This window comes from Sander lucioperca, chromosome 12, assembly GCF_008315115.2.
Source record: "Sander lucioperca isolate FBNREF2018 chromosome 12, SLUC_FBN_1.2, whole genome shotgun sequence".
NCBI lineage: Eukaryota > Metazoa > Chordata > Actinopteri > Perciformes > Percidae > Sander > Sander lucioperca.
The window spans coordinates 620,880-634,097 of record NC_050184.1 but is presented as its reverse complement, the minus strand read 5'-3'; the positions used below and the strand labels follow the sequence as shown (position 1 = coordinate 634,097).

Here is a 13,218-nt window from a genome sequence, read left to right as displayed (position 1 = left end):
CTTGTTTTTTGTAATTCAATCCTCTTGATATGTTGTTTTTTGCAATTCAATCCCCTTTAGATGTTTCTAAAAACACTGAAGTATATGTTGCCATTTTTTGTTGTTGGCTGTTTTTTGCCGGTGGCCTAAGTGCTGCATTTTGTACCATGTGTTGTGTATCGGCTTTGTGGTGTTATGCCCCTGGAGGCCAGGGTGAGCATATCATGCGCTCACCTATACATACCTGCCAGCTAGAATCACTTTGATGTTCCCTTTGTGTCACTACACCCTGAGGAAGGCTCAATCACGCTGTATTTGTAAGGCCTTTTTTATCACATTTTGTAACCAACTTTGAGTGCCTGGACATGAGTTTTTATGATTTTTTTGGTCATAATTCTTCTTCCTTTTTGTGAATTGTATTCCCTTCCATGAGCACCGGTGGTTAAAAGGATACCAGAAGCGCTCCTGCCACTTCTTACTTTTACAAACCTTAACTCATTTTGTAAATTATTTCTGGAGGCTGGATTTCTTCTTCTGTGGATAAGTCTTTCTGTAGACTGGGTTAGAAAAATAAAGGAAGTAAAATACATTGTGTTGAATATAATTGATAGAGCAGCATACCGAAAACAGACTTTCCAAGCCCAGTATTTACTGTTGGAACCTGAAACCAGTCGACAAAAAGAAGTTTAATAAGTTCCAGATCTCCCTGTGAGAGTTTAATAAAAAAAGATTTTTAAGAGATTTATAAATAGGACAGAACAAATGATGCTCTCTCCTGACACAGAGGGAAGGTGTTTACCATGTCAATGTTACTATATACTGTTGGTTTATAAAGCACGGAATGGTTTATTTCTAATCTGCTGCTACATTATGGGTCAGGTCTGCTTTCTGTCAGCAGAGTCAGATCTAAACATGGAGAAGCAGCATTCAGTTGTCATGCACCACATATCTGGACCAAACTCCCAGAAAACTGCAGGTCAGCTGAAACTCTCAGTTCTTTTAAATCAAAGCTGAAGACTTTTTCTGTTTGACGCTGTCTTTTATTAAATGAAGTAATGGTTAATTTCTGACACTGCACTGTAACTTTTATTCTTGCATTTTATACCTGTCATTTGATTTTTTAACTGTTTTTATATTTTCATTAATGGATGTTTTTAATTATTTTTAACTGCTCTTTAGTGTTTAATGTAAAGCACTTTGAGTTGCCTTGTTGCTGAAATGTTCTGTACAAATACAGCTGCTTTGCCTTGCCTAACAAAATAACATAAGTGAAGTAAAACTAAATGTTTGCATACACTGTAAATGTAATGTAATGTATGTAAATGTTATTTTGCTATTTTTAACTGATTTGAAATGTTGAGGGGTGCAAAGTGTTTTAAGAGTCTGTCAGAGTGTATCAGAGAATGCATCAAGGAGGATGAGAAATCGATGCAATGGAACTAACTGTTTCTTTAACCTTGTCTGGCTCTAATCAACCTGCTCCACATGGTAGCGTTCCAATCCACCCTCTTGTCTTATTTCCTTCTCTATTCATCTCTGTCTCCGTTTCTACTTGTCTCTCTTTCCTTGTTATTTTTAGTTCTCATGGAATTACACACCCAAGGCGCTACCATTGGGCCCACCCATTTTAGGTCCAGGCCTGCCCATTTTGACCCAGGCCTATAGTGAGTAGTGAGTGATTTTCATTCTAGAAGTTCATCCAATAAGCAGCCCGAGAAAAGCTTTGAGTGAAAGCTTCTCAGCCAATCAGCAGCTTCTACCCCACGTGTGGACTCTTAAGCCTGCCCACAGGCTGCATCGTCACCAGCAAGTGATCCAATGAAATGAATGACGTTGGCACGCAAGCTTTTCAAGCAAGCTCAATGAGACAGACACAGACGGTAGCTATTAGCTAATATGAAACGCAAAGCAAAGCAAAGCAGCTTGTTTTTATTTAAATTCAGCAAGAAACGCTCCGAGGAGCAGGAGGAGGAAACTCCTGCCATTTTAAGTAACGCGGTTACAAGTGACGAGTTACCATCCTGCTCGGCCGCCCTCTCCCCATCAAGTCCTCCCGTAGCCACCCCCTCACACCAGCAAGGCAAGTAGGCAAAAGTTAGGCTAACGTTTAGCCGCTTTCCGACCAAGTAGTTACAGGAACGTAGTTATAGGAAAAGTCCACTTCTAAACAGATCTACTAACTACTCTCCCCCAAAAAGTGGCCATAGGGACTGGTAGGAGGGGTAAGGGAGTGATGCAAGCACGGCAACGGTCTTTATAGCGTTAAAATCAGAAAACAAATACACCAAAAAAGTATGAACTAAATACTAAATCTAATGTATATAGCATATTTGTCATAATTTAAACAAGTCTCCCGAAGAGAAACGGGTATCTCTCTCTCCCCCGCCTTTGTCTGCGCTGTGGACGTGTGTGAGTGTGTGTGTGTGACTGTGTGTGTGTGTGTGTGTGTGTGTGTGAGACTGTGTGTGTGTGTGTGTGTGTGTGTGTGTGTGTGTGTGTGTGTGTGTGTGTGTGACGGCCGGCCAGCCGCAGGACACACTTGTGGAGTTTAACTCCGAAAAGACAGTTAACCACAGGTTCCCGTTAATCTTATGATGGACATGTGTTGTGATATTTAAACAAACGAACCGTCAACGGCGAAATAAAAGCCTCTTATTTACGAGACCGGTCTGAGAGACCTCCAGCTTACAGCGGGGTCTCTGAGCATAACTGGCCGAGCGACGAGCTAGCGGCCGGGGCAGGCACCTGCTGGCTGTCGCCTCACTTCATGGAGCTCCAAAAACTTTGAAGCAAATTGTCAATTCGGCATCAATTTGAGCAAGACTGACTATATTCGAAATCTAAACAGTTAATCTCTCGCCTAAAACGTTGTCAGAAGTGAAATTAGTGATGAATAAGATGGCGAAAATTGTTCAAATTGTCCCGTTGTTGGTCTGTCTGTACCGGAAACCTGACCCGACCGAAGTTCATATGCTGAAAAGGGAAAAGAGAAAAGACCCTGCCCTGAAGTACGAGCTGAAAGAGTTACAGGAACTGCGGCCAGAGGGACTTAAAAATCCCCAAATTGGTCCAGTCGGAACACGAGAAAAAAAGGGTTCTAGGAATTTTATGTTCTAGGAACTGCAAAAATCCATCCGGTCGGAAAGCGGCTGTTAACGTTAGTGTCTGGCTGTAATAATTCCGTTTCAGTCTTTTTGTGTATTGAACGTTCAAAAGAGATAAATGAAGTTAGGCTTACTGCCAAGATGTATGTCTTTGTCCGCTTCAGCACTGAACTGAGGACAGCGACACAAGAGCCACACAGGTAGGCTACTGAGTCGCTGTCCTCAGTGCGGAAGAAAAGCGCTGAAACGGAGATGAAGGGGAACCCGTTTTTTTTGGGCTTATTTTAACTGGCCCATCCAGTTTTCTGGAGGCCCACCTACAATCAGAATCCTGGCGCCGCTAGTGGAATTACATAACTCACAAACAAGAAATGGAAATGGAATGAACCTTGAATATATTGACTGAAAGTCTGAATATATTGAATAAAAGTTTGAATATATGGAATGAAAGTCTGATATATGGAAGAAAAAGTCTGAATATATGGAATGAAAGTCTGAATATATGGAATGAAAGTCTGAATATATTTAATGAAACTCTGAATATATGGAATTAATATTATATTATATATATATATTATATTATATTATAATAATATTAATTTTTGTTGCGCCCTGCTATGCCCTGCTATGCCCTGCAGTGCTCTGCTATGCCCTGCTACGCCCTGCTGTGCTCTGCTACGTCCTGCTATGCTCTGCAGTGCCCTGCTATGCCCTGCTACTCCCTGTAGTAGTAGTGCCCTGTGAAAAAAAAAAAAATAGAAAATAGGTGCGACAATTTGGGTGCAACAATTTACTCCTTACTCTTTAAAGGTCTATGCTAAGTGGCTCTCCATATTTGTACTTTTTAAAAAATTTCAACAGCAGCACAACCTTACTGCATAATAGTTGTCTTATCTGATGCCATCACTAGGCTGATTTAAGAATTGAATTTAGGCTGCTATATTTAACAGTGAGTTCATTTCATTCAGGTGTGAGGATAGTGGATCAGTGGACCTCCTCTCCCCCTACCAACCCTCACGGTCCCTCAGATCCACCTCAGCGGTCTCCTCTCCATCCACAAGTCCAGCCTCCGCATTTTTGGGGACAGAGCCTTCTCCAGGGCAGCTCCTAGGCTCTGGAACTCCCTCCCCCAAGAGATCCGCCCCCCCCCTCCCTTTTCATCTGTGCCTGTATCTTGTTTTGTTTTGTTTTCTACCTTGCCCTGTAAAGCGACTCTGAGTCCTTGAAAAGCGCTATACAAATTCAATTTTTATTATTATTATTACTAGAACTGCTGTTCTTTACCATGTTGGAGATAATATCCAGTAGATATTACGATACGTGTGTTTAAAGAGCACAAAGTGAATGTTCGCCTTGCTGTATTCACACAAAATTGAACCCTGGACGGTTTGCACAGTGTGTGCTTATTTGCACACAGCTTAAACAAAGTATTGATTTAAATCACAAGAACTCAATGTAATGTCATCAAACAAACAAAAAATAACTAAGAAACAAAACAAATAATGTTCATTGAACGAAAGAAAATCAGATAATAATCACAATTCAGCAAAAAACCCATAAATTCTAAACCCCCGTCTACACCCGTACAATTAAGAAAGCACTGGCAGGCAAAAAAGGCATTCCTATCATCCGTGCCAGCGCACATAAAATAGTCGCTCAACACAAATTAGCTTTGTGTGGCAACTGCTAGGCCCAACAGGTGCAGGAAATAGCATATAAAGGCCAAACACACAGAGCTGCAAGGTGCGTGGAGGCAATTAACGGCATAGAGGTTAGCCGGTGGGGGCACAGCAACCAATCATCATTCTACAGTTGTAGAATGATGATTTGCTAGGTTTATAAAGCCTCCGAATAAGTGCACATGTTTTGCCCAAGCTCAGCAATCAGACTGCTTAATCAGAAAAGGGAACTGCAAATAAGAGACTGTTCCTCTAGAATATTTTAGACTACTAATTTTATTCTATTTTAGCATAATCTTAATTTATTACATTGATGCTTATTTTAGCGTAATCTTGGTTTATTTATTAAGTGTTTTAATTTATTTATTCAAAGTCCTCTGTCTTGCACTGACTTATTTATTAACTAGTGGATGTTGAAACATAATTTTGTTTTTATTTAGTGCATAAAAATGACAAATAAAGGAATGTTGAATCTAGCTGAAACATTTTAAACTTATACCATAGAGAGCCGGCGTCATGACGTAGTAGTCTCTGTTCCACTTCTGTAGCTCAAGGCAATCTCTTATGAATAAAAACTGTATATGCGTGGCTGCACACGTAGTACTCGTGGCATTGTAACTTGGTTTCTTCCATCACCAACTCTCTCTTCTAAAGTCATGTTTTTCTGTTGCTTTTGTTATTGACTCTGCTGTAAATGTCGCTTCAGTCCTGGAAGCCCAGTCTGCCTGCCTGAGCCGAATTGTTTTTTTTGGACCTGCCTCTCGCCTGTCTGCCCGCTCTCAGCCCAAGAGGATTTCAAAGCACCATCATTACCTTTGTGTTAAACCTCTATACCTGTTTCCAACCTTTCCTCCGTGTCTGCTCCTGAATCTGGACAGCCCAGCCTAACACCGTTACATTCAAGCGATTGCCAAATGAGTTGCTACAAAGCTAATTAAGACATCAGCTCCACACAGTATCAGCTCTCAGTGTGGCTATGTTCAGAAGATGTATCGTCCGGTGACTTTCCCGCGCAGAAACTCGAGTGAAGATAATTACTCTCTTCTGAAGAGTCCATCATGTTTTTTAATCCTCCATGTCCTCCTTGGCTACTAGCACAATCATGTGGATGCGCTGACAGTTTTGTTGTCATTACTTAGAATTCCTCATGGGGGAGACAGAAACAACGCACTATAGCTTTAAAACAAAAGACAAAAAGTGACACCTACTCTTTTCTAATTTCTAATTTGATGACTAATAGTGAGAAATTAAAACAAGAAGTCAGTGGCGAAGCACAGGAAAAAGGTGTGCAGTCCAGCCAAAATGGGACTTTTGTAGATGAAACCGTTGTATCTGGCTCCTGATGATTTGAAAATGCACATTTCTAAAGCAAGACTCTCCATACAGCAAATAACCTCTTGTGATCATTATTAAACATCTGGGATAATAGCTATAAGTGGGAGAAACATCATAATTGCTTGTAAACTAAGTTCTGAAATAACCTTCTCCTTCTTTTTTATGACATTTATTTCCATAACACATTTTTTTCTCACAAGCCTCCAAACCGTTTTCTCACAGGAGACACTGCAATATCCCCCCCCCCATAGACGTATTAGAGCTACATTCACATGTGTTATTCCTACTGTTATCAAGCAGTAGCATATTGAGCTGCGCAGCTTATTAAAAGGGGAGGCTGGCTTTTGTTCACAGCCGGAGCACATTCATCAACAAGATATTGATCGCAGCCCAAAGCTCTGGGACATGTTTACCATCAGTGTCAGCACCGGGGGGGGATCCAGGGGAAAGACATGCTGCTGGATCCTAGTCAGAAAAAAAGAAAACAGAGGGAAAGGAAAGAAGAAGGAGAGCAGGAGGTTCTCTCACTTCTCGTTTCCACTTTTCTTTCAGACTCTCCTCCGCCTAATAATCTAGCATGACTTTAAAGAACTGTGGATTAAACATTCATTGTGTTGAGCCTTACATTAGGAGAAACTTAAGCTCTTTCAAAAATGCTTGACTTGAGTGCAAAGTGTTTTTAAGTGATTACTGCCAATGTTCTCATTAATCACTGATAGGCAGTACTGTTGGAGCTATTCATTGTTTTGTTATATTAAATAGTTAAATATTTATTTATTTAATTTCTGTGTTTTGCCTTAATCATACAGCTACATAAGCTTGTTGATATCATTAGTATTTTATTTTGGTTATCTTAAGTATCTGTTTCATCAGCTTTTGTTTTGAAAGTACCAAGCAGCCTTAGCCATAGGTGAAGTCTACATATATGGGTGATCAGGTATGTGGGAGGTAGACACCGGGGAGGGCTGATGGTTTTTTACCAGAGCCTAGAAACGCCATTGTTCCTTTGTTTGGAATGTTTGTTTGCCGAGAACTGGAGAAATAAACCTCACAATGAACATTTTTTTACCTCTGCGTAAGATTCACTCCTTCGGTGCCTCAGTGGCTGTTTGACTTTGAGTTTTTAGTTTGTTTTGTTCAATCTGAGGACAAATCGCCACTACAAGTACTAAGTGAGTTAGTTTAACAACATAGAATATAAGTGAAACAAAAGTGATCCAAAAACAAAACATTAGTGACAGATATTCTATATGCAAATATGTTACAACATGAATGAGCTACTAAGCAACAAGGTCATGTTCCAAATGTTTTAGAAAAATATGCAATATAGATTTGACATTTTTCTCTGTGCCTGTAAATAGTAAAACAGTACAGTTGAGTTATGCTAAAATTTTATATTAGCTGTCTTAATGGCATTATTTAACAATACCCTATAACTTTAAAGCACAATTATATACAGATGTGGCTTGATTTTCAAAGAGTTGGGCCCAGGTGTGTTAAAAAGATAACAAGGACTGTCAGCACATATTTTGGGACTACAGCTGCCTCCTCCCTTACAGTCTGCTGTATCTGTGGATTCTTGGATTGAAATCTGATAAAGACATACCTGTTTAGACAGGAGTTTGGTTGACTGGTCTTCACTTTCAATATTATTGTGTAATACTGATTGTGTATCGTGTTCTCACTCCGTATTGGGTTTCTTGTATTTGCCAATGTAAAGCACTTTGTGACTTATGAAAAGCACTATTTAAATACATTTTACTAGCATACTTTAATGTTTTAGTGTGATGGTGTTCTCTAAATATTGTGTGAAATCAATATTGTACAGACATTTAAATCAGTTGTCAAAAGCTAAAGCAAAAACAGCACAGATATGAACCACGTCAGCTGAATGACAGCGGCAAGTTACATTACCTGACAGGGCCATTAGAGAAAATATGCCACTTAAGGTAGGGGAGAGCCGGGACAATTGAAACGCGGGACGGATGAAACGCTGCGATTTCCTTGAAAACCACTCATGTCATGTATGTCAAATTTCGTCAGCACGTACAGCACGCAATGCCTACCAGACCCGTGAAAAAATTTCTTCTTGACGTCATGCCGTTTTGGAGTTAAAGCCGGAAAGCTTTTTTTGAGTGCGGTACTTTTTTTTGACTGACAAGTTGTATTGTTTCATGTGCCATTGTAATGATAATACGGCAGGTGTATTAGTACTGCAACACACCCTTAATTGTGCAATATCAATTTTTTAGTTTAAGGGCAAAACAGGTTTAACTGGCAGGAGGCACTGTCGGGACGATTGAAACAAGTGTTTCAACCGTCCCACGACAATGGTCATAGGAAAACCGCTGTTAATGTGGTCACACTATGTGTTTAAGCATGAATAAAAAGTGTTTTGCGATAAATAATGAAAACATTTGTAATGCATAAGATGTGTTTTTGATGTTTAATAGTTATTTAATCATATGAACCTACAGAAATGCCAAGAATAAGAAAGAAAACTACAAGGAGAGCAGAGGTTGAGCCAGAGGTATGAAAGGGCCTATTTAGATATAGTGAAGGAGGTCAGCATTAGGTGTGCAGCTGAAATACATGGCCTCAACCATGTCACCCTGTCACGCTATGTGAAGAGGAGAGCTGAGACAACCCAACTGCAAGTTAGGCCCCCAGGCTACTTGAACCCGAATAATAGGGTGTTCAACCCGGAGCAGGAGGGCAAGCTACAGGCATATCTTAAAAGCAGCTGCAATTTACTTTGGCTTGAGCCCTAAAGAGGTCAGTGTGAAGAAAACAGGGAAACACAAAATTAAACTACATCCTACATTCACACATGAACACCAATAAATACAGAACTATATTTAGATTTAGATTTTTTTATTATTAATCCCAAAAAATGGGAAATAAAATTGTTGCAGCAGCAGCAAAATTTAAGACACATGGCACACGTACAGAGTAAACGTACAGAGTAAACATTAAATAATAGGAAAAAATATACATGAAACATGAAAACATATACATGAAATAATAATAGAATAATAATAGAAAATTTCAATAATACACTAGCAATATTTAAAAATATATACAATTGGAATAAAATGTACAACTGTTTCAATATTATAGATAAAATTAGTGTGCCAGTTGGGGAGTAAACGGTTTGACTGGTAATGATGTGTGTGCATTCAGTGCAGTTGTGGTGTATATGCGTCTTATCTAACACTCAGAGATGAAGTGTTAAAATGTTTTATTGCTTGTGGTAGGAATGATTTCCTGTAGCGGTCCGTGCGACATCGAAGCTGTCGGAGCCTCTTGGAGAAGGTGCTCCTCTGTTGGACCAGTGTGGGGTGGAGAGGGTGGTCGGGGTTATCCATGATAGATAACAGTTTGTTCAGTGACCTCCTCTCCACCACAGCTTCAAATGTCTCCTGTTTGCAGCCAATAACGGAGCCAGCCTTCCTGATCAGTTTGTTCAGTCTGTTTGTGTCGCTGGCTCCGATGCTGCTGCCCCAGCAGATGGCGGAGGAGAATAGAGCGCTGGCCACAACAGACTGGTAGAACATCTCCAGCATCTTGCTGCACACATTGAAGGATCTCAGCTTCCTCAGGAAATAGAGTCTGCTCATCCCCTTCTTGTAAACAGCAGTGCTGTTGACTTTCCAGTTCAGCCTGTTGTCGATGTTGACACCCAGGTATCTGTACTCCTCAACCATGTCCACATCTCCACCCAGAATGCAGAGGGGCTGCAGAGCCGTTCCCTTCCTCCTGAAGTCAATCACCATCTCTCTGGTCTTATCCACATTCAGCAGCAGGTGATTCTTACCAGACCACTCCACAAAGTTGTCCACCAGCGCTCTGTACGCTCCCTCCTGTCCATCCCTTATACACCCAACAACTGCAGAGCCATCAGAGAACTTCTGTAGGTGACATGACTCTGAGTTGTACTGGAAGTCTGTGGTGTATAAGGTGAACAGAAAAGGAGACAGCACAGTCCCCTGTGGAGCCCCCGTACCACTCACCACCACATCAGATAGAACACGGTCCAGGCGGACAAACTGTGGTCTGTCTGTCAGGTAGTCAGTGATCCAGGAGACTGTGGACGCACCGACACCCATCATCTGCAGCTTCTCACCTAGTAGCAGTGGCTGGATGGTGTTGAATGCACTGGAGAAATCAAAAAATGTGATTCTCACAGTGCTGCCACCGCCATCCAGGTGCAAATGAGCTTGCTGCAGAAGATAGATGACAGCATCGTCCACTCCCAGACGAGGCTGGTAGGCAAACTGTAGAGGGTCCAGAGAAGATCTCACCTGCGGCCTCAGGCGGGCCAAGACCAGCCTCTCCAGCACCTTCATCACATGGGATGTGAGAGCCACTGGGCGGTAGTCCTTGAGGCCAGATGGAGTCGACTTCTTGGGGACCGGGACAAGGCAGGACGTCTTCCACAGCAGCGGCACCCTCTGCAGGCTCAGGTTCAGGTTGAAGGCATACTGGAGAACACCAGACAGCTGACTGGCACAGGTCTTCAGGACCCTGGGGCTGATGCCATCCGGGCCGGCAGCCTTGCGCTGGTGAAGCCTCTCCAGCTGTCTCCTCACCTGGCCAGGTGTGAATGAAAAGCAGGGGGGGGTGCTTGGAGTATCTGTGGGGGGAGATGCGATGTGCTGTAGTTGTGGGGGGAGTGGGCAGACCACAGGGGGGTGAGGGGGGAGGTGTGGGAGCAAGAGGGGGGGGGGAGGAGGCAGAGAGGGGGTGTGGGGGGTTGGTGGAGTGGTAGAAGAGGCAGGGGATGGCTGTGAGCTAAACCTGTTAAAGTAACAGTTCAGCTCGTTTGCTCTCTCACAGCTGCCTGGTGTTGGTCTTCTTCTACCCCCACACCCGGTGATCTCTTTCATCCCTGTCCACACCTCCCTCATATTGTTCTCCTGTAGACTGGCCTCCAGCTTCCTCCTGTAGGATTTTTTTACATTCCCTCAGTTTATCCCGTAGTTTGTGCTGTGCTTCCCTCAGCTCCTGTCTATCCCATGACCTGAAAGCTTTCTTCTTCTCATTCAGAAGAACTTTAAGGTCACTGGTGATCCACGGCTTGTGAGTGGGAAGGCAGCGTACAGTCCGGGAGGGCATGGTGACATTCTCACAGAATTTGATGTATTCTGTGATGCAGTCTGTCATATTATTGATGTCCTCCCCATGTGGTTCACAGAGCACGTCCCAGTCTGTAGACTCAAAACAGTCCTGCAGAGCCTCCTCAGCCTCATGAGTCCACCTCCTCACAGTCCTTTTTTGGACAGGCTGCCGCTGGACAAGAGGAACATACTCAGGAGACAGCAAGACAAGGTTGTGATCTGATTTGCCAAGGGGGGGAAGGGCAGTGGCACTGTATGCATCCTTGGCATTAGCATACAGGTGGTCCAGAGTGTTATTGTCCCTTGTGGGGCAGTTAACATATTGTTGAAAGTCTGGGAGGGATTTATCCAGTGAAGCATGATTAAAATCCCCAGTGATAACCATGAACGCATTGGGCTGCTGCGTCTGAAGTTGTGAGACAGTGGTGTGGATGACGTCAGCAGCTGCCTCCGCATCAGCAGATGGTGGAATGTACACAACAATCACTATGGCGGACGTAAACTCCCTCGGGAGATAATATGGGCGAAACCCCACAGCCAGCAGTTCAATGTCCGGGCTACAGAAACGTTCCTTCACATTCACATGTCCAGGATTGCACCACTTTTCACTCACATACAGTGCAACCCCCCCTCCTTTCTTCTTACTGCTTTCTGTAACGTCCCTGTCCGCCCGAACCGTCAAAAAGCCGGGTACCGCCACGCCATGGTCCGGGATGTGCGAGTGCAGCCATGTCACGGTAAAACACAGTATGCTGCACTTGCGGAACTCCCTCTGGGTTTTAATGAGCGCCGCCAGTTCGTCCGTCTTATTTCCCAGAGACCGTACATTCCCCATAATGATCGCTGGGACGGCAGGCTTATGTTTCCTTTTTTTTGCCTTACGTTTTAATCCACCTCTGCAACCCCGGCGTCTCCTCTGTAGTTCCTTCGGTATTTCAGGCTTGTCCCCCGGCAGAAGAACAGGTCGACACAGCGCTATCAGCTGATCGCGTGTGTAAACTGCCTTGAGCGTAACACGCAGTTACAAAAGTCGTCCATAGTAAGAACAGAACCAAGAGAAAAATTCCGAAGTTGTCACAGCCATCTCTACACAGATGTTCTTAGTGACTATAAAAAAAGAACTGAACTTAAAGACCAAAAAAATAACTTAAAACACACAAAATACACACACACATCAGGAGCTGCTGCAACAGGCTACCGCACGACACAGCGCCATTTTGCATTTGATATACAGTTAAATATGAATACAAATAAATACAGAACTATATACAGTTAAATATGAATACAAAACACACAGTGATTACCAAGATAAGTTATAAAAATGTTCGGTTTCATTATAAAAATGTTCCATTTCATGACCTTAGGCTTGCATACCAACTTGCAGCAAGATTTCGCGGCAAGAAGGAGATGGCAGGGAAGGACTGGCTCACATAATTTCCCCAGCGTGCCACCTCCCTGTCCATCCGCCACCCCCAAGCCACCAGCATGCACCGCGTAACCAGTTTCAATGAGAACAATGTGAAGTCAATTTGCAGAAGGTCCTGGACTGCCAAATTCACAGCGAAGGATATTTGGAACGTGGATGAGACGGGTATATTCATGAAACTCATGTTAATTAATAAATAGATAAATAAATAAATAAATAAATAATACAATACATCCATAAATAAATACTAGTCTAACTATAAACACGTGCTTTAGTTCATTTAAAAGTTAACATTTCATTTAACATTGTTTTTGCAGGCATTACCACTGTGCAGGTGCTGGACAGAGTGATAGCCGCCACGGCAGGTAGGAGCAATGACTTCAGCAATGAGGAATGTGTGGTGTGTGGCGAGGCCTTTAGTTCCTCCATGCCTGGGGAAGTGTGGGTGCAGTGCCTGTTCTGCCTCCACTGGTCCCATGAGGCCTGCACCAATGCAGAGCATTACATCTGTGATCATTGTGACATTGTGTCATGAATTAAACCTGTTCATGGTTATTTAGCCTATACTGTTTCTA

The 13,218-nt window shown here is 42.7% G+C and overlaps 1 long non-coding RNA gene across 1 annotated transcript; it reads right to left on the bottom strand.

The window, feature by feature from the left end:
• Positions 1-265: 265 nt before the first annotated feature.
• Positions 266-7,934, bottom strand: LOC116067406. Its single transcript, XR_004109200.1, has 4 exons — positions 7,924-7,934; positions 5,971-5,976; positions 5,801-5,806; positions 266-453 (listed from the first exon to the last, which is right to left on the bottom strand). It is a non-coding gene; the product is annotated as an uncharacterized LOC116067406 (long non-coding RNA).
• Positions 7,935-13,218: the final 5,284 nt, after the last annotated feature.